We start from the raw sequence: 21,978 nt of genomic DNA, 5'->3' as shown, positions 1-21,978 counted from the left end.
GCAGATTTGCAAATGTCTCGTCTAAATCTTGAATCAGGGTCGCCCTGTTCTTGCTCTTGACCACTATGTCATCCATGTAGGCTTCCACATTTCTGTGCATCTGCGGCTCAAAAGCATGGTGGACTACCCTTGCGAATGTTGAACCGGCATTCTTCAAACCGAAAGGCATCCGTATGAAGCAGTACGTGCCACACGGGGTGATAAATGCGGTTTTCTCTTCATCTTCTTCTGCCATGAAGATCTGATGGTATCCTGAGTATGCATCAAGAAATGAAAGCAAATCACATCCGGCTGTGGAGTCAACAATCTGGTCAATACGCGGCAAGGGAGATGGGTCTTTGGGACAAGCTTTATTAACATCAATGAAGTCAATACAAAGTCTCCATTTCCCGTTAGCCTTGCGCACAACAGGATTGGCCAACCATGTGGGATGGAGCACTCCTCTGACAACGCGTGCTGCTTCCAACTTCTTGATTTCTTCTGCGATGAATTCTTGGCGCTCCACTGCCTGCTTCCTGACTCTCTGCTTGACGGGCCGCGCATGAGGACAGACGGCAAGGTGGTGCTCAATTACTTTCCTGGGAACACCGGGGATATCAGACGGTTGCCATGCAAACACGTCGACATTCGCCCGCAGGAAAGCAACGAGCGCGCTTTCCTATTTGGGGTCAAGAGTGGCGCTGATGGTGAAGGTACCACCAGCGCCATCCTCCTTGGCGGACACCTTCTTGGTCTCAGGTGGAGCTGCCATTGCCTTATTACACTTGCCGGTGGAGCTCGATGGTGCGTCCTCGACGGTAGCGCAGCACTCCAAAGAGGTGCGCTTGCCGGAGTGGGCGTCAGAGCTCTTGCCGGACTTGGTCTTCTTCTTCCCCCCGGGAGCTTCAGTGGCAAGTGTCTTGCGTTCTGCTACGGTTGCTGCTTCCCGGTAGATCTTGTCGGCACAGATAAGAGCATCCTTCTTGTCGCCAGGGACAAAGATGACACTTATCGGGCCTGGCATTTTCAGTACATGGTACGCATAGTGAGAGGCTGCCATGAACTTGGCGAGTGCCGGTCGGCCAAGGATTCCATTGTAAGGTAATGGAAAGTCGGCAACATCAAACGTGACCCTCTCAGTCCTGAAGTTCAGTTCGCTGCCAAATGTTACCGGCAACGTGATCTTTCCCTTCGGCTTGCTCCTTCCCGGGTTAATTCCTTGAAATGTACCGGTCTCTTCGAGCTCGCTGTCAGGGATCTGGAGTTTCTGAAGCACCGCGGAGGAGATCAGGTTCAAGCCGGCCCCGCCGTCAACTAGCATCTTAGTGACCTTGAGGTTGCGGATTGTTGGTGAAACCAGCATCGGCAAGCACCCGACCGCAGTTATGCAATCAGGATGGTCCTCAATGTCAAAGATGATAGGCGTGCCGGACCATTTCAGAGGCTTGCGTGACTCGACGGGTGGTTCTGCTGCATTAACTTCCCGCACCCACTGCTTGAGCTGGCGGTGCAAGGCATGCAGAGAAGCACCACCGTCAACGCACAGGACCTCTGTGGCTTTCTGGAACTCCTGCTCATCAGTCTGCTCATCATCCGTGTCTTCATCGTCGTCGTCATCTTCATCCTTGTCGCAGCCGCGAGGAGGTCTCTCTCCTTGCTGCTGCTTGGCCTTGCCGCGGCGTCCTCCTCGGCCGGGACGTTTCTTGCCGGATCCCCCAGCACCTTCCTGGGCCTTCTCCTTGTCGCGCCGCTCGTATTCAGCTTTCTGTTGCTCAACAAGCTGTTCGACTTTCTTACAGTTCTGGAGATCATGGCCCTTGGTGCGGTGGATCTTGCAATACTGCTTGTTGGTGACGTCCTGCTTGTCGGTGACCGCCACCTCCGCGGCAACCTCCTTGCCGGAGTCACCAGCTTTGGCTTCCTTGGCGCCACCACCGTTGCCGGACTGCTCAACAACTAGCACTTCTTTGCCTTTCCTCTTTCTGTTGTTCCGCCGCCGGTTTTTTCTTGCCGGGGCAGCATCTTCACTGTCAGATCCTCCCGCTCCTATATTTTCTCCGGGGAGTCTCCTCCCTTCCTCAGCACGTGCACACTTGTCGCCCAGTGCATATAACTCACTGACGTCCCTGATCTTGCATGTCACCATTTCCTCCCGCATCCTGCGGTTTCGCACGTTCTGATGGAACGCGCTGATCACCGCGGCGGGGTGGACGTCTGGGATGTTGTGCTGCACACTGCTGAATCTCTGAATGTACTTGCGCAGGGGCTCTCCTTCCTTCTGGGCGAGCAGATGAAGATCACTCTCCTGGCCATGAGGCTTGTGTCCGCCTGTGAAGGCGCCGACAAACTGATGGCACAGATCAGCCCAAGAGGATATGAAGTTGTCCGGCAAGTGCATGAGCCAGGATCTGACATTGGGCTTGAGCACCAGTGGGAAGTAGTTGGCAAGGATCTTGTCATCTCGTCCCCCGGCAGCCTGCACCGCAATGGTGTAGATGCTGAGGAACTCCGACGGATGCATCTTGCCGTCGTACTTCTCCAGTACGTCTGGCTTGAAGTTCTTTGTGCTGGGCCGCTGGACTTGCCGCAGCTCAAGAGTGAACGCAGGGCAACCTACCGCGTACGGCAGATCGCCTGGTTCCCCTGGCGCATGCATGTCAACAGAGGGCCCAGCGCGCTTGTCGGATTGATGTCGCGCTTCTCTTCGGCGCTCGATGCGGGTTCGAGCGTCTTCTTGTTGTCGATCATGAAGAACTTGGCGCCGATCGCGACGAGCTCGTGGATCCGAAGATGCGGTGGAGTCGTTGTCGAGGTGGATCCGGCGAGTCGGCGATCTTGGCCTTCGGGGTGGTGATTGCATGGTAGTTGCACCTCCACCCGTTTCGTCGCCACCGGCTCGCGCCCGGCAACCCTGCCGCGGCGGCGACGCGCTCAGCTGCCGCGGAGTGTCGCCGTTGGCGTAGCCGATGAGACTCTGAATGGTGGCCCTCCATTCGTCGATCTTGTCCGACGTCGGAGGGTAATCTAGGAGAAGTTGAGCTCGCGCCAAAGCTTCTGCTGGAGTGGTGGGTGGCAGTGGCGGACGGCGCGAGGAGTGGGATGTGCTCGAACTTCTAACTATGTTAGAAGGAGTAGTATCCCGTCCAGGCGACCGTGCCCCGCTCGTGCCAGCATGCTGGCGTGCATGCTGGTCTTGAGCGCCCCGAGATCCACCAGCTTGGTCTTGGCCTATCATGTGTATGGCACTGCTAGTGCCATGACGCTGTTGATCTTGCGCCTCCTGAGAGTGGCGTGGAACATGTACAGTCGCCGAGGTTTGTGCAGCCTTGTTCTTGGACCTGGCGGCATCATGAGCTTCCTCGTCGACGTCCATTCTTCCGCCGGCGTCCATTCCACCACCCGTTTGCTCCAACCGTGGCGGAAGTGACGTGGACGGAGCGGCTGCCGCCGAAGTCTTCTTCTTCGGTGGCATGTTGATGAAGGTAATGAAGATCTAGCTCGTGCGAACGCCGGATCAGGTTCACACAATCTCGACGTCCCCCTACCTGGCGCACCAAAGATGTCGGGGGAAACTGATCCACGAACACCTATGGGGCCGGCGGACCGGGCCCCTTTAGGTTCGGTGGGGGGCGGAGATAGCACGAAGAGCGGATCGAGGCGAAGCACACGAGAAGTTTACCCAGCTTCGGAGCTCTCCGGAGAGATAACACTCCTACTGCTGCTTGTCTGGGGGTATTATCTTGTGTTCTTGCTCTCGAGAGAGAGCGTGGTATTTTCTGGGCTATGAATGAATCGAAGTGAACTGTCCGAACCCCCTTTACGTTGCGCATGGGCCTCCTTTTATACGCTAAAGGGGTCACCGACAGATGGCAACGCAGAGGAGGGTACAAATGTAAAAAGTGAGGTGGTTGGTACAGTTGCTTGTACAGTGTACCCTACCTAACCCTGACGGCAGGGGACAAGGGCACTAAATGCCCGTCTGAGTCGCCCAAACAGTGCAGAAAAGGACCATTAGGGGCGCCACCATTCGCCATGATGGCAATCTTGTCAGCTTCGCATGCCACTGCGCACCGCTGGCTGCACAGCCTCCCGCCACGCGCGCCTGGAGAGGCCCTCAGGGCGACACGTTGGTGGATGTGCTGGAGCTTGGGCACAGAGTGGCCGCCTGCCGCGGCGAGCGCCTTGCCGCTGCTGTTGTCTTGTCGGGTCCGGAAGGTTGTCGCTCACCGGGCCTCGAGGTACCTGGGCTGGTCTTCCCGGCAAGCTCCTCTTGCCGGGGCCTTGTTGCCTTGCCGGAGCGCGTGGCGCGTCGCGGCAAGTTCCTTGGCGTGCCTTGGTTGGCCTTCCCGGCAAGCTCCTCTTGCCGGGGCCTTGTCTCCTTAGCTTAAATACTTTGTTCTTGAATGGCTCCAAGGGGACCATGGAGGATCTTGGCGTTCGCCCGGCAAGCCTTGCCGCGGGGTGCTGCAACTGCCCGTGCACAAGTTCGGGGTTCTAGGGTACCCCTATTCTAGTACACCGACAAGCTTATACCCAAACCTGCCCCAAATGGGACGAATTTTTTACCACATCATTTTGATGTCGCTCCATGATAGCATGCCAAGTCTCATGAATTTCAGACGAGTTTTGGATTTAGTAGAATTTAAAAACCAGGCATCTCAATGTTTTGCCCGCAATCAACAGTGCCATGGTGTTTGAATTTCATTCCCATCTCTGGCATGGGACCTAGAAATTCACCCAAGGACACACACGTGATTTTTCAACCAACTATGGTGCATTGGAGCTTGTGCTGGTAGTTCAAATTTGCATTATGCACATAAAATGCCTAGAAAACCTAGTTATTGTATAAAAAAGGCCAAACAAACCTCGAAAAATTCCAAGATTAAACACAACACTCCTGGTGTTCTATGTTAACACTAGAAATTATTTGAAAACAATAAGAGGCAATGTATATCGTTCTGTCCTCAAAGGTGGTGCGTTCCCCATCGAAGCCATGATGCTTGTTGTGAGAAGCTCTAGTTTCTGAGAAGCTTTTACCCAAACCAGCCCCAAATGGGACAAAAAGTTTCACCACGGGATGTTAATGCCGCTTGATGATAGGATGCCAAGTTTCATGAATTTCGGATGCGTTTTCGATTTTCTAGAATTTAAAAACCAGGCATCTCAACGTTTTGTCCGCAATCAATAGTGCCCTGGTGTTTGAAATTCATTCCCATCTCTTGCATGGGACATAGAAAATTCATCCAAGGACACACATGTGATTTTTCAACCAACTTTCGTGCATTGGAGCATGTGCTTGTAGTTCAAATTTGAATTATGCACATAAAATTCCTAGGAAACTCAGTTAATGAATAAAAAGGCCAAACGGACCCCGAAAAATTCCAATATTAAACACAACACTCCTGTTGTTCTATGTTGACACTAGAAATTTTTTGAAAGCAATAAGAGGCAATGGATATCGTCCCGTCCCCAAAGGTGGTACATTCCCTATCGAAACCATCATGCTTGTTGTGAGAAGCTCTGGTTTGTGAGAAGCTTATACCCAAACCTGCGCCAAATGGGACAAAATTTTCACCACGACATGTTGATGCTGCTCCATGATAGCATGACAAGTTTCATGAATTTCAGACGAGTTTTGGATTTACTAGAATTTAAAAACTAGGCATCTCAACATTTTGCCGGCAATCAACAGTGCCTTGGTGTTTGAATTTCATTCCCATCTCTTGCATGGGACCTAGAAGTTCACCCGAGGACACACATGTGATTTTTCAACCAACTTTAGTGCATTGGAGCATGTGCTTGTAGTTCAAATTTGAATTATGCACATAAAATGCCTAGAAAACCCAGTTAATGTATAAAAAAGGCCAAACGAACCCCGAAAAATCCATTCCCATTGCTTGCATGGGACCTAAGCGTGCACTGAAGGACACATATTTGATTTTTCAACCAATTTGTATGCACTAGAGCATGTGCATGTAGTTTAATTTTGAATTGAGCACCTAAAATGGCTAGAAAACCAGTTTAATGTATTAAATGTCCAAACGAACCCTGAATAATTCCAATTATTTTACGACACACATATAGTTGCATGTTCTACAGATAAATGGTCTAGCAATTCAAACAACGTCCGTTGCCGCTGTGACCCCATTTTATAATTCAAATCAAGTAGACCCCACACAGTTTATTATCACCAACCATGTGAGATGTAGTACAAAATATCTTGGAGCACTGTCGGTGTATATAGTACGCCTATGGCTTACACGAGAAGGTGCATCGGCTACAGTCCACAGCCGGCGTATCAAGCACACTAGCTCGCTCCCCGAAAACTCCCGCCTCTGCATCCCTCGCAATCTCGAAAATATCTACCGCTTGGAAGGTTTTAATGGTTGATAGCACATGATTATTATGTGTGGACCGTGTGCGATGTCTGTTACTCCCGCTCTGCTTTAGTCCCTTGATTCAAATTTTCAGTAGCCCTGACATTTTACTCCTGCCTCTGCATCCCACGCAATCTCAAAAATATCCGCTCGCCCTTGATCCAAATTTTTAGCAGCCCCGCCTTGTTACTCCCGCCTAGAAAAGTTTTCAATTGCCGCAGTGTTTCCTCAAACACAACCTCTGCTCACACAGACACACACAACCCTCGAAACCATTGGTAGATCACCACCATCGCCGGCGCCTCCATCCTCAACTTCTACCTGTGTGCCGGGGAGCTCGAGGAGCCAATGGCCAAAAAGAGATTTATTGCTGCCTTATCGCCCGACGTCGGCGAGGTGGCCGTCGAGGTGTCCCCGTCGTCCTCCGCGAGCCCGATTCGCCATCGGCGGTCCCCAGATCTGCTCGCCGCCGCTTACCTATGCCGGTTCAAGGACTTCCCCATCCTCCCCCAGACCCGGAAGCCAACAAAGTCCTACCTCGGGGTCCGGCAGCGTCGGTGCGAGACGTGTGTCGCCGAGATTACAGATCGAGAGACCCACACCCGTCGGTGGCTCGGTAGCTTCCACACGGCCGAGCTCGCTGTCGGTGTCAAAACCGGCAGATCTCGGGTAGGGGGTCCAAAACTGTGCATCTAAGGATCGATGGTAACAGGAAACAAGGGACATGATGTTTTACCCAGGTTCGGGTCCATGCTACGTCTCGAGCTAGTGTTGGTTTTCCCCGAAGAGGAGGGGGTGATGCAGCACAGTAGCTTAATTATTTCCCTCAGTTTTTGAGAACCAAGGTATCAATCCAGTAGGAGGTCATGCGCAAGTCCCTCGTACCTGCACAAAACGGTAGCAACTCGCAACCAACGCTTAGGGGTTGTCAATCCCTTCACGGTCACTTACGAGAGTGAGATCTGATAGAGATAATATTTTTGGTATTTTTGGTATAAAGATGCAAAGTGAAAAGTAAAAGAAAAACAAGTAAAATAAAGTAATGGAGATTGATATGATGAGAATAGACCCGGGGGCCATAGGTTTCACTAGTGGCTTCTCTCAAGAGCATAGATATTCTACGGTGGGTGAACAAATTACTGTTGAGCAATTGATAGAATTTAGCATAGTTATGAGGTTATCTAGGTATGATCATGTATATAGGCATCACGTCCGTGACAAGTAGACCGACTCCTGCCTGCATCTACTACTATTACTCCACTCATCGACCACTATCCACCATGCATCTAGAGTATTAAGTTAAAAACTGAGTAACGCCTTAAGCAAGATGACTTGATGTAGAGGAATAAATTCATGCAATATGATAAATACCCCATCTTGTTATCCTCGATGGCAACAATACAATACGTGCCTTGCAACTCTTTCTGTCACTGAGTAAGGACACCGCAAGATTGAACCCAAAGCTAAGCACTTCTCCCATTGCAAGAACTACCAATCTAGTTGGCCAAACCAAACAGATAATTCGAAGAGACTTGCAAAGATAACTCAATCATACATAAAATAATTCAGAGAAGATTCAAATATTATTCATAGATAAGTTGGATCATAAACCCACAATTCATCGATCTCAACAAACACACCGCAAAAAGAAGATTACATCGAATAGATCTCCACGAGAGAGGGGGAGAACATTGTATTGAGATCCAAAAAGAGAGAAGAAGCCATCTAGCTACTAGCTATGGACCCGAAGGTCTGAAGTAAACTACTCACACTTCATCGGAAGGGCTATGGTGTTGATGTAGAAGCCATCCGTGATGGAAGCCCTCTCCGGCGGAGCTCCAGAACAGGCCCCAAGATGGTATCTCGTGGATACAGGAAGTTGCGGCGGTGGAATTAGGTTTTTGGCTCCGTCTCCGGTCAAATGGGGGTACGTAGGTATATATAGGAGGAAGGAGCACATCGGTGGAGCTCCGAGGGGCCCACGAGGCAGGGGGGCGCGCCAAGGGGGGGGGGCGCCCTCCACCCTCGTGACCTCCCCGGAAACTTCTTGGAGTAGGGTCCAAGTCTCCTGGATCACGTTCGGTGAGAAGATCACGTTCCCGAAGGTTTGATTCCGTTTGGACTCCGTTTGATATTCTGTTTCCTCGAAATACTGAAATAGGCAAAAAACAGCAATTCTGGGCTGGGCCTCCGGTTAATAGATTAGTCCCAAAAATAATATAAAAGTGTAAAATAAAGCCCAATATAGTCCAAAATAGTAGATAAAGTAGCATGGAGCAATCAAAAATTATAGATACGTTGGAGACGTATCAGGCATCCCCAAGCTTAATTCCTGCTCATCCTCGAGTAGGTAAATGATAAAAAGAGAATTTTTGATGCGGAGTGATACTTTGGCATAATTTCAATGTAAATCTTCTTAATCATGGTATGAATATTCAGATCCGAAAGGTTCAAGACAAAAGTTCATATTGACATAAAATGATAATACTTCAAGCATACTAATCAAACAATTATGTCATCTCAAAATAACATGGCCAAAGGAAGTTCATCCCTACAAAATCATATAGTTAGGCTATGCTTCATTTTCGTCACACAAAGATGTTCCCAATTTCTATACCCCCGATGACAGGCCACGCAATTGTTTCATACTCAAATAATCTCAAACTTTTTCAACCTTCACGCAATACATGAGCGCGAGCCATGGACATAGCACTATGGGTGGTATATAATATGATGATGGGGATTGTGTGGAGAAGACAAAAAAGGAGAAAGTCTCACATCAACGAGGCTAATCAATGAGCTATGGAGATGCCCATCAATTGATGTTAATGCAAGGAGTAGGGATTGCCATGCAACGGATGCACTAGAGCTAAGAATGCTCAACAAAACAAAACTAGTGGGCGTGCATCCAACTTGCTTGCTCATGAAGACCTAGGGCTTTTTGAGGAAGCCCATCGTTGGAATATACAAGCCAAGTTCTATAATGAAAAATTCCGACTAGTATGAACAAGACAACTTATGAGACTCACTATATGAAAATCATGGTGCTACTTTGAAGCACAAGTGTGGAAAAAGAGATAGTAGCATTGCCCTTTTTATTTTCTCTTTTTTTTGGCCTTTCTTTTTTACTTTCTTTTTGGCCTTTCTCTTTTTTTGATTGGGAAATGATCTAATAATGATGATCATCACACTTCTATTGATTACAACATAATGATTACTACTCGATACTAGAACAAGATATGACTCTATATGAATGCCTCCGGCGGTGTACCGGGATGGTGCAATGAATCAAGAGTGACATGTATGGAAAATAATGCATGGTGGCTTTGCCACAAATACGATGTCAACTACAAGATCATGCAATGGCAATATGACAAAAGTAAAGCATGTCATGATGATGATGATGATGATGGTGGTGGTGGAAGTTGCATGGCAATATATCTCGGAATGGCTATGGAAATGCCATGATAGGTAGGTATGGTGGCTGTTTTGAGGAAGATATAGAGAGGTTTATGTGTGAAAGAGCATATCATATCACGGGGTTTGGATGCACCGGCGAAGTTTGCACCAACTCTCAATGTGAGAAAGGGCAATGAACGGTACCGAAGAGGCTAGCAAGTGGCGGAAAGGTAAAAGTGCGTATAATCCATGGACTCAACATTAGTCAAAAGAACTCATATACTTATTGCAAAAATTTAGAAGTCATCAAAAATCAAGTACTACGCGCATGCTCCTAGGGGGATAGATTGGTAGGAAAAGACCATCGCTCGTCCCCGACCGCCACTCATAAGGATGCACAAGCCAGGTACACTTCATGCTTCAAATTTGTTACACAACTTTAACCATACGTGCATGCTACGGGACTTGCTAACTTCAACACAAGTATTTCTCAAATTCACAACTACTCAACTAGCACGACTATGATATTATCACCTCCATATCTCAAAACAATTATCAAACATCAAACTTATCTTAGTATTCAACCCACTAAAAAGAAAGTTTCACATATCTTGAATACCAAGTATATTAACATTAAGCAAATTACCATGCTATTAACAACTCTCAAAATAATCTAAGTGAAGCATGAGAGATCAAGTTTCTTTAAAACAAACCACCACCGTGCTCTAAAAGATCTAACTGAAGCACTAGAGAAAAAATTATCACGCTCAAAAAGATATAAGTGAAGCACATAGAGTAAACTATCAAGCTCAAAAGATATAAGTGAAGCACATAGAGTATTCTAACAAATTTCAATTCATGCATGGCTCTCTCAAAAGGTGTGTACAGCAAGGATGATTGTGGTAGACTAACAAGCAAAGAAACAAATAATAGAAGACGCTCCAAGCAAAACACATATCATGTGGTGAATAAAAATATAGCTCCAAGTAAATTACCGATGGAAGTGGACGAAAGAGGGGATGCCTTCCGGGGCATCCCCAAGCTTTGACTTTTTGGTGTCCTTGGATTATCTTGGGGGTGCCATGGGCATCCCCAAGCTTAGGCTCTTGCCACTCCTTGTTCCATAATCCATCAAAAGAATTCACCCAAAACTTGAAAACTTCACAACACAAAACTCAATAGAAATCTCGTGAGCTCCGTTAGAGAAAGAAAACAAAAGACTACTTTAAGGTACTGTAGTGAACTTGTTATTTATTTTTATTGGTGTTAAACCTACTGTATTCCAACTTCTCTATGGTCTATAAACTATTTTACTAGCCATAGATTCATCAAAATAAGCAAACAACACACGCAAAACAGAATCTGTCAAAAACAGAACAGTCTGTAGTAATCTGTTACTAACGCAAAATTCTAGAACCCAAAAAATTCTACCAAAATTACACGACCTGGGCAATTTGTTTATTGATCAGCAGCAATTGGAATCACTATTTTATTACGTTCTGGTGATTTTTTAAAATTCGGGCACTGAGCGCAAAGATTCTGGAAATTACAGCAAGATCAAATAACTATCTTCCAAGAAGATCTAATAGGTTTAACTTGGCACAAACACTAATTAAAAGATAAAACCACATCTAAATAGAATCTAGATGGATTATTTATTCCTAAACAGAACCAAAAACAAAAAAACATAAAATAAAATTGGGTTGCCTCCCAACAAGGGCTATCGTTTAACGCCCCTAGCTAGGCATAAAAGCAAGGATAGATCGAGGTATTGCCATCTTTGGTAGGCAATCCATAAGTGGCTCTCATGATAGATTCATATGGTAATTTTATTTTCTTTCTAGGAAAGTGTTCCATGCCCTTCTTTAAGGGAAATTGGAATTTAATATTCCCTTCCTTCATATCAATAATTGCACCAATCGTTCTAAGGAAAGGTCTACCAAGAATAATAGGACATGAAGGATTGCAATCTATATCAAGAACGATAAAATCTACGGGCACATAATTCCTATTTGCAACAATAAGAACATCATTAATTTTTCCCATAGGCTTTTTAATAGTGTAATCCGCAAGATGCAAGTTTAGAGAGCAATCATCAAAGTCACGGAAATCTAACAAATCACATAAAGCTTTGGGGATAGTAGAGACACTAGCACCCAAATCACACAAAGCATGAAACTCGTAATTTTTAATTTTAATCTTAATTGTAGGTTCCCACTCATCATGGAGTTTTCTAGGGATAGAAACTTTCAACTCAAGCTTTTCTTCATAAGATTGCATTAAGGCGTCAACAATGTGTTCGGTAAAGGCCTTATTTTGACTATAGGCATGAGGAGAATTTAACACGGATTGCAACAAGGAAATACAATCAATTAAATAGCAATTTTCATAGTTAAATTCCTTGAGATCCAAAATAGTGGGTTTAGCAATATCTAGATTTTTATTTCTTTCAATCCCTTTTTTATCAATTTCATCATCAGGATCTAAAAACTCAGAATTCTTAGAACGCCTTCTAGGTAAGGGAAGATCATAATCAGATTCATCAAGATTCATACTACAAAACAAAGATTTAATAGGGGACACATCAATAACTTTTAGATCTTCATCTTGATTCTCATAGTTATTCGGTTTAGCGGCTATCTTATTGACTAAGGTGGCTTGCATATCCGAAATTTCAGCGGTCATTTTTTCAAGATGAGCAATTTGGGCTCTTACACCATCAAATTCTTTGGACATATCATCGAGCTCTTTATTCATATAACTCATAAAACTCTTTTGTTCCTTAAGCTCGTTTCTAAAGAAATTATTATGCTCAAATTGCAAGACCATAAACTTCCTGACATTGTTTTCGATATCTTCTAGCCTTTTAAGGTGAAGATCACCAAAATTAGGTAAGGCCATCGTGACGAACAAGCAAGCAAACTAACACACGAGCAAAAAAAGGCAAAGGGAAAGAAAGGGCGAATAAAACGGCAAGGGTGAAGTGGGGGAGAGGAAAACGAGAGGCAAATGGCAAATAATGTAATGCGAGAGATAGAGATTGTGATGGGTACTTGGTATGTTGACTTTTGCGTAGGCTTCCCCGGAAACGGCGCCAGAAATGGCTCGTTGATGGGAGAGTAAATCTTGACTTGACTTGGCGTAGGCCTCCCCAGCAACGGCGCCAGAAATCCTTCTTGCTACGTCTCGAGCTAGCGTTGGTTTTCCCCGAAGAGGAGGGGGTGATGCAGCACAGTAGCGTAAGTATTTCCCTGAGTTTTTGAGAACCAAGGTATCAATCCAGTAGGAGGTCACGCGCAAGTCCCTCGTACCTGCACAAAACGGTAGCAACTCACAACCAACGCTTAGGGGTTTTCAATCCCTTCACGGTCACTTACGAGAGTGAGATCTGATAGAGATGATATTTTTGGTATTTTTGGTATAAAGATGCAAAGTGAAAAGTAAAAGCAAAACAAGTAAAATAAAGTAATGGAGATTGATATGATGAGAATAGACCCGGGGGCCATAGGTTTCACTAGTGGCTTCTCTCAAGAGCATAGATATTCTACGGTGGGTGAACAAATTACTGTTGAGCAATTGATAGAATTTAGCATAGTTATGAAGTTATCTAGGTATGATCATGTATATAGGCATCACGTCTGTGACAAGTAGACCGACTCCTGCCTGCATCTACTACTATTACTCCACTCATCGACCGCTATCCACCATGCATCTAGAGTATTAAGTTAAAAACTGAGTAACGCCTTAAGCAAGATGACATGATGTAGAGGAATAAATTCATGCAATATGATAAACACCCCATCTTGTTATCCTCGATGGCAACAATACAATACGTGCCTTGCAACTCTTTCTATCACTGAGTAAGGACACCGCAAGATTGAACCCAAAGCCCAGCACTTCTCCCATTGCAAGAACTACCAATCTAGTTGGCCAAACCAAACGGATAATTCGAGGAGACTTGCAAAGATAACTCAATCATACATAAAAGAATTCAGAGAAGATTCAAATATTATTCATAGATAAGTTGGATCATAAACCCACAATTCATCTGTCTCAACAAACACACCGCAAAAAGAAGATTACATCGAATAGATCTCCACGAGAGAGGGGGAGAACATTGTATTGAGATCCAAAAAGAGAGAAGAAGCCATCTAGCTACTAGCTATGGACCCGAAGGTCTGAAGTAAACTACTCACACTTCATCGGAAGGGCTATGGTGTTGATGTAGAAGCCCTCCGTGATGGATGCCCTCTCCGGCGGAGCTCCGGAACAGGCCCCAAGATGGGATCTCGTGGATACAGGAAGTTGCGGCAGTGGAATTAGGTTTTTGGCTCCGTCTCTGGTCTAATGGGGGTCCGTAGGTATATATAGGAGGAAGGAGCACGTCGGTGGAGCTCCGAGGGGCCCACGAGGCAGGGGGGCGCGCCCAGGAGGGGGGGCGCCCTCCACCCTCGTGACCTCCCCGGAAACTTCTTGGAGTAGGGTCCAAGTCTCCTGGATGACGTTCAGTGAGAAGATCACGTTCCGAAGGTTTCATTCCGTTTGGACTCCGTTTGATATTCTGTTTCCTCGAAATACTGAAATAGGCAAAAAACAACAATTCTGGGCTGGGCCTCCGGTTAATAGGTTAATCCCAAAAATAATATAAAAGTGGAAAATAAAGCCCAATATAGTCCAAAACAGTAGATAAAGTAGCATGGAGCAATCAAAAATTATAGATACGTTGGAGACGTATCAGCCCACTTGATGGAGGTAATACCCTACGTCCGGCTTGATTGACTTTGATGAGTATAAGTGTTACAAGAGTTGATCTACCATGAGACTGTAATGGCTAAACCCTAGATGTCTAGCCTGTATGATTATGATTGCCTCTTCGGACTAAATCCTCCGGTTTATATAGACACTGGAGGGCGCTAGGGTTGTACAAAGACGGTTTACAGAGAAAGGAATATTCATATCCGCACGCTAAGCTTGCATTCCACGCTTAAGAGAGTCCCATCCAGACATGAGGGAAGGCCTTCTATCTTGTATCATCATGGCCCATCTCTCCGGCCCACGTCACGTAGCCCGGACACCCGAGGACTCCATAATCCACGACTCCCTCAGTAGCCCCTAAACTAGTCTTCAATGACGATGTGTCCAGCGCGCAGATTGTCTTAAGCTTTGCAAGGTGGGTTCCTCCTCCGAATTCCTCAAAGCAGTTGATCGTCAGTACTATATCCGGCTCTATACAACAGTCATACCTCTGAATTAGAATACAGATAAGTCCTGTCCTTCGAAGATTTCACTGGTGAGATGTTACGTCCGGCCAAGAGTGGCCTCCGCCATAAAGGTGCCTCAGACGTAGTGTTCGAATACACCCAAACTCTCACCTCCCTTGATGAAGAGGAAGAGAAGGAAGAAGAGAGCGACCCCCCACCCAAGGGGGAGAAGCAGAAGAGTGCAGCTTCCGCCGATCTAGAGGCGGAAGTGTCCAAGAAAGGGAGGACCTCCCTTACGGATGACTCCGAGTCGGACGCCGATGAGTGGCGCCCCAGGCCGAAGCCCCAGGCCGGATCGTAAGTACTCACATGTATATACATATATATGTCCGGCTTTTCTGGCTTATAGTTGTAATGCATTTAAATTGTATGTTGCAGTCCGGTTAAGGTCCTTCCCTAGCGATCCACCTCTTCTGGGAATTCGCTAGGTCCGAACATGATGGAGAGCGATTCTCCTCCACCAGCTTCCTCCCCCACTGCCGTGGATAACACCGAGGTGCCGACCCAAAGGACCCTTCCGGAATAGGGAGAGGTGCTAGAGGCTGCCAAGAACATGGGGAACCGGCCCCCATGGAGACAGGACACAGGGCCATGTCTAGTTTGGCCCCTAACCAAATGTTATTCCAGAAACCTACACAGTTCCAGAGTTAGACGAGCTACCCTCGCCGCAAGAAGGGGGCACGCCTACTATACCGGTGACCTTTGTCAATGCGGAGGCACCGGACACTTTGGTGAGAGCGCTTCGAAGCACTACCAATGTGGAAGAACATCGTACCCTTATGGGTATGGTGATTGAAAAGGTTCAGTCCGCAAAAAGCGGACTAAGCGAAGCCTACACCATCCTTTTAAGAGGCTTTGAAGTATGTGCTTTACAATATCTTTTAAAAGAATGCATGTGTATAGATATTAGCCCTTGAGACTCTTTTTGATGTTCAGAAAGAAAATAGAACATAGGATGTAATAACTCATGCAGGAGACTAACACACATATCTGTTTGAACAAGTAGGCTGCAAAGCAGGCGTCAGCTGCCCATGCCGCCGAAGCATTCGAGCTAGGGCAGAAGCTAGAAGAAACGCAAGGTATGTAATACCGAAGTACGTCTGCAATGACGCCAGCTATGATGTAGCATCTCAATGAGTTTCATAATTATGTTTGCAGCTGACACATCTGAAGTCGATGCCCTCAAGAGTGCGCTGGCCAAAACCAAGAAGGATGCGGAGGAGGAACGAGCCTCCTGCCTTAAACATGAATCGCGGGTGGAGGATGTCCCACAAGATCTCAAGGACACCATAGGCAAATGCGAGTCCTTAGAGCGCAAGAGTTCGGAGCAAAATTCCGAACTTGCCAAGGCACTCCAAAGTGCACAAGAAGCCCAAAGCGCTGTCTGGGAGATCCAGGAGGCAAGGCAAATTTCGGAGGATAAGGCCTTTAACACGCAAAGAAAATTTGTGAGGAAAAGGTACATATTTCTAACCCGGATTTGGAGTTCTCCAGGAGTGTTTGCGGACCTGCCCTGGAGTGTTGCCGATGCCGCGGATTTCTTCCGGGCCGAAGAGGGGAGCTCAACGGAGAAGCTGTTCTAGTCACAGTACCTTGCACCAGAGCATCATGTGCCCCTAAGCAATCCGTTGAACAGTGGACAAAACTGCAAAGGGTGGCTGAATTGGCCATGAGGGATTTGATAATCCGTCTTTGGCCCGCCGAACCCATGCCCAGTAGCTACTTCGGTCTCGTTAAGCGGCTGGTCAGCGCCTGCCCTTGGCTTGATGCCGTGAAGCGGTCGGTTTTTATTGAAGGTGCGTGGATGGCCTTCGCCCATGTCAACATGCAATGGGCGAAGATGGACGCTGTCAGGTTTGCAATCGAGGGACCGCCTGCTGGAAAAGAGCATCGCACGCCAGAGCGGTACTTTGATGATGTCCTAAAAGGATCCCGCATTGTAGAGGGCCAGTGTTTGAAGGACATCATTTTTGAATGAATGTATTTATGTTGTCCAATCCTATATCATAAAACAAGGGTTATGTATGATATATTGCTTATTTTACTTTAAAATATCTCCTCCTGTGCGGCTGTTTATGATATCTGAGAGTTGGCTAATCATCGGCTTCAGCCACCATGTAGGTAGTACGGGGGTGTTCCGGGTAACACTTAAACACACTTGATCGAACGTACTGGTCCGTGAAGGAGGTGTTAGTGTGGCGAACAAGGCAATCGGACTATGCGGCTTTATCACCCTCACTTAGCCATTGGAGTTTTATAGTGGGAGTGCAGGCACAACCCCTAGTATTGTTCGATTATCCGAACTCAGGTGGTGTAAATGCCCGGCCGGGTGGAGGCCGGCCTACCGCATAATGCGAAAAAAAATCGCTAACGATTATACTTAGTCACCGAATAGCTTGTCAGCTCTTGCCGCATCATGACAGTCAGTTTTCGGCTTTCTCTACTAAGGTGTTTGTCCGGGTGAACTAGAAACACAATCGCGGTAGTTCTCCCTTTACTACCCTAGACGATCAGACGGAACGTAAGGTAGCAAGCACAGGAGCCGGGCAACCCAACTATTGACCAAAGACATGATTCAGAGCCAATGCATATAATGCTATATTTGGGACGCCGAATTGCACTATTAAAGTGTTTGGACTTCTTAATATTTAAAAGATGTACGTGATGTAATAAAGCCCCTGGCAATTTAGGCCATACCGAGGTGTACATGATAATTAGACAAAAATAGGGAAACATATGTTAAGAGATGAGCCGACGCCATGTAGGTTTGGGCTAAAAACTGTTTCCATTATAGTCAGATTGATACTTCAAAATGTATTGATACAAATAGTGCAATAAGAAACAAGGCTATTTTACATGCCGAACACAAGGGGAAACCATGCATGCATCCTGAAAGCGGATGAGGTGATCTTTAAGGATCCTTTAGGTACTCTGGCACGCGTCTATGCTGCTTTTCTCCTTAGTGTATTGTCCTTCAAGAGGATCATCGACTGGTGTTTTTATAAAAGGCCATGGAAAGAGGCCTTGGTACCGTCGAAAGGTTAACGTGGGTTGCGAGGAACCTAGAAAATTAAAAAGGAAAGAAAAAGGAAATGTAAGTGTCCTGATAGGGTCTATACGTATTGCACACATTGTCCTTATTATGCCTCCATCCTTTTCCATGGTATTTTTAGTGTGTAATTACGTACACGTGGTACATATGCCACAATTCGGTAGGGGATGAGATGGACGCTGAATTGCTAATCGAGCTCCTGACGAGCTGGATTGTCGTACGCTGGGGTAGTCTGGACTCGTTTGACAGTGTCCGAGGACTTGGCCACCAACGTAATAGTTGGCTTGATTAGGCCACCCTGTACTTCCGGTGCTAGGGCCGTGGTGTGCTCCATGCTTCCATTTACTGTTATAACACAGCGTGGTCCGGGCATCTTGACTGCATTGAAATGAGCGAACGCGGTTCGTCCGAGCAGTCCGTGGTAGCCACTGCGGAAGGGGACCATATCGAAGATCAAGTCTTCGCTGCGGAAGTTGTCCGGCGTGCCGAAGACCACTTCCAATGTGATTGAGCCCATGCAGAGGGCCTCTACACCGGGTATCACTCCTTTAAAGGTAGTTTTAGTGAGCTTGATTCTTGACGGATCAATACCCATCATGCGGACGATGTCCTGATAGAGCCGGTTAAGGCTGCTGTCGCCGTCCATGAAGACTCGTGTAAGGTGGAATCCATCAATGATTGGATCGAGGACTAATGAGGCCGAACCTCTGTGACGGATACTGGTCGTATGGTCCCTGCGATCGAAGGTAATCGAACAGGCCTACCATGGGTTGAATTTTGGGGTGACTAGCTCTATCGCATAGATGCCCCTTAGTGCATGCTTGTGCTTCTTCCTTGGGATATGGGTGACGTATATCATGTTCCCCGTTTTTACTTCGGGGGAAAATTTCTTATGACCCCCTGTTTTTCGGTGCACGAGGTTCTTCATTATCATCCTCACTAGGCGACCCTTTCTCCTTATGTTCGGCATTTCACTTGCTAGCCTGTTTGAAGACCCAACAACTTCTGTTGGTATGGTGGGCAGGCTTAGCAGGAGTGCCGTGGATCCGGTAGGGTCGATCAAGTATTCGGTCCAGGATTGATGAACCGTCTTTGTTTCGTTTGAATGGCTTCTTCCGTTGACCGGATTTGGAGCCACTGAATCCGGGATTGACTGTTATATTCTCTGTGTCATCATTGTTGCTCTGACTCTTATGTTTGTGGCATCAGGGCCTTCCGTTGCTGTTTCGGGCTTTGGAAGTGTCGGTGTCGCTGGTACTATTACCGCTGCGGGCTAGCCAGCTATCCTCGCCCACACAGAAGCGGGTCATGAGTGTTGTAAGGGCTGCCATGGACTTCAGCTTTTCTTGGCCGAGGTGTCGGGCGATCCATTCCTCATGGATGATGTGTTTGAAGGCCGCTAGGGCTTCGGCATCAAAACAATCGATAATCTGGTTCTTTTTAATTAGGAACCTGGTCCAGAATTTCCTGGCCGACTCTCCTGGCTATTGGACTATATGACTGAGGTCATCGGCATCTGGAGGCCTGACATAAGTGCCTTGGAAGTTGTCTCTAAAGGCATCTTCCAAGTCTTCCCAGCTTGTAATAGAGTTTTCTGGGAGGTTGTTTAACCAGTGCCTAGCTGGCCCCTTAACCAGTGAGCCATGTGAATGTGGTGAAGAAGATCTTCAATCCATACTGCGGGATCTATTGTGCCGTTGTAGGATTCAATGTTCACGGGTTTAAACCCTTTGGGGAACTCGTGCTCCATTACCTCATCGGTGAAGCATAGGGGGTGTGCGGCGCCTCTGTATCGGGCCATGTCACGACGCAGTTTGGATGGAGTCCGTATGCGGTTTTCAGCCCGGGGTTGGTTGTGTTTATCGCACCAGGCTTGATAGCCCGCCTCTCGCACCGGAGCACGCCTCCGTGATCAATAGATTTACCTAGTCTGACCTTCCCTATTTTCTAGGTCCCGTCGTAGGTCGTATGTGTATCCCTGAGCTGTTGTTTCTCTGCTTTTATGGCGAGGTGGTGTGGGCTAGTGTTCGGCTTGAGTTGCCGCTCTGTCCCGGCCACGTGGTGGTCTGTCGGGTCCGTCAACTGCATTACGCATGGGTGGTATGGGCTCCAACGCCTCATCGTCGAATTGGGTCAACACCTTACTCTTTGAGTAACTCTTTGCTGGGCGTTCAAGGCCGTATTCTTTGGCTGCCAGGATGTTAGTCCATCTGTCATTGAGCAGATCCTGGTCAGCTTGAAGCTTCTACTGTTTCTTTTTTAGGCTTCTAGCTGTGGTTATTAGCTGGCGCTTGAAGCGCTCTTGTTCGAGGGGTTCCTATGGCACGATAAAATCTTCATCGTCGAGGCTTACGTCATCCTCCGAGAGTGGTAGATAGTTGTTGTCCTCCGAGTCGTTGTTCCTTGTTTGTTCGTTAGGGTCAACTTGTCCATCCTCCCAATCATCTTGTTCGGATGTTGGTTCAATGGGGTTTTCTTGGTCTTCGGCGTTCTCCGGAGTATCATTGTATTCGGTGCCGGTACTGCTGTTCTTGTCGTGACGCGATTTAGAGTGGCGTCGCTGACGTCGACGTTTTGGCGGTATCTCAGGAGGTTCGTCCTTGACTGGGTTTTTCTCATCATCGCCATTGCCGTTTTTTGGTGTATCCACCACATATACGTCATACGAGCAGGTGGTCGTCCAACGTCCGGTGACCGGCGGGTTTTGGGCCTACTCCTCTCCAGCATCGTCGTCCATACTGTCGATGTCTTCAGAGGCGTAATCAAGCATGTCGGTTAGGTCCTCGACAGTGGCTATGAAGTGGGTAGTGGGTGGGAAGTAAAATTCCCTATTTCCAGCCCATAGTCCGGGTTGGACGTGATTTAGAAGCGGTTCCTCTCTGATGACAAGGGATTGCATTAGGTCCGAAGCCTTGTTTAAGAGCGGGGTTTGGACATATTTGGAAGTTTCTGGGCCAAGCTCGCATGACGCGGGCCTCTAGGGTTCGGAAGTAGTATTCGGAGAAAAGTCCGGCCTTGCAATGATTGCCGGAGATGCTATTCATTCGGTGTTGAGCTCTAAGGCCGCAGAGAGTCCAGCGGGCTCTAGACTCCCATCTTCAGACCTGATGACGTGCTCCGGATCTAAGGCCGGAGCGGTAGTTGAGGCTGCGAAACCTTGGAAGATCAAGTTTCCTCGGATATCAACGACATAGTTCAGGTTTCCAAAACTGATCTGGTGACCAGGGGCATAGCTGTCGATCTGCTCTAGGTGGCCAACCGAGTTGGCCCGCAGTGCGAAGCCGCCGAATACAAAGATCTGGAACGGTTGAAAAATCTCATTCGCGGTAGTATTGTTGTAGATGATTGATGGAGCCATCGAGCCTTTCGATGACGGCACAGTGGAACTCTCAATGAAAGCACCAATGTCGGTGTCAAAACCGGCAGATCTCGGGTAACGGGTCCCGAACTATGTGTCTAAGAATCGATGGTATCATGACACAAGGGACACAATGTTTTACCTAGGTTCGGGCCCTCTTGATGGAGGTAATACCGTACGTCCTGCTTGATTGACTTTGATGAGTATATGGGTTACAAGAGTTGATCTACCACGAGATCGTAATGGCTAAACCCTATATGTCTAGCCTGTATGATTATGATTGTCTCTTCGGACTAAACCCTTCAGTTTGTATAGACACCGGAGGGGGCTAGGGTTGTACAGAGTCGGTTTACAGAGACAGTAATATTCATATCCGCACGCTAAGCTTGCCTTCCACGCCAAGGAGAGTCCCATTTGTACACGAGGGAAGGCCTTCTATCTTGTATATTCATGGCCCATCTGTCCAGCCCACGTCACGTAGCGCGGACACTCGAGGACCCCATAATCCAGAACTCCCTCACTCGTGGCCATGGAGTATGACCGCTGGCAGGT

This window comes from Triticum dicoccoides, chromosome 2A, assembly GCF_002162155.2.
Source record: "Triticum dicoccoides isolate Atlit2015 ecotype Zavitan chromosome 2A, WEW_v2.0, whole genome shotgun sequence".
In the NCBI taxonomy this organism is placed as follows: Eukaryota; Viridiplantae; Streptophyta; class Magnoliopsida; order Poales; family Poaceae; genus Triticum; species Triticum dicoccoides.
This window is presented reverse-complemented; position numbering follows the sequence as displayed.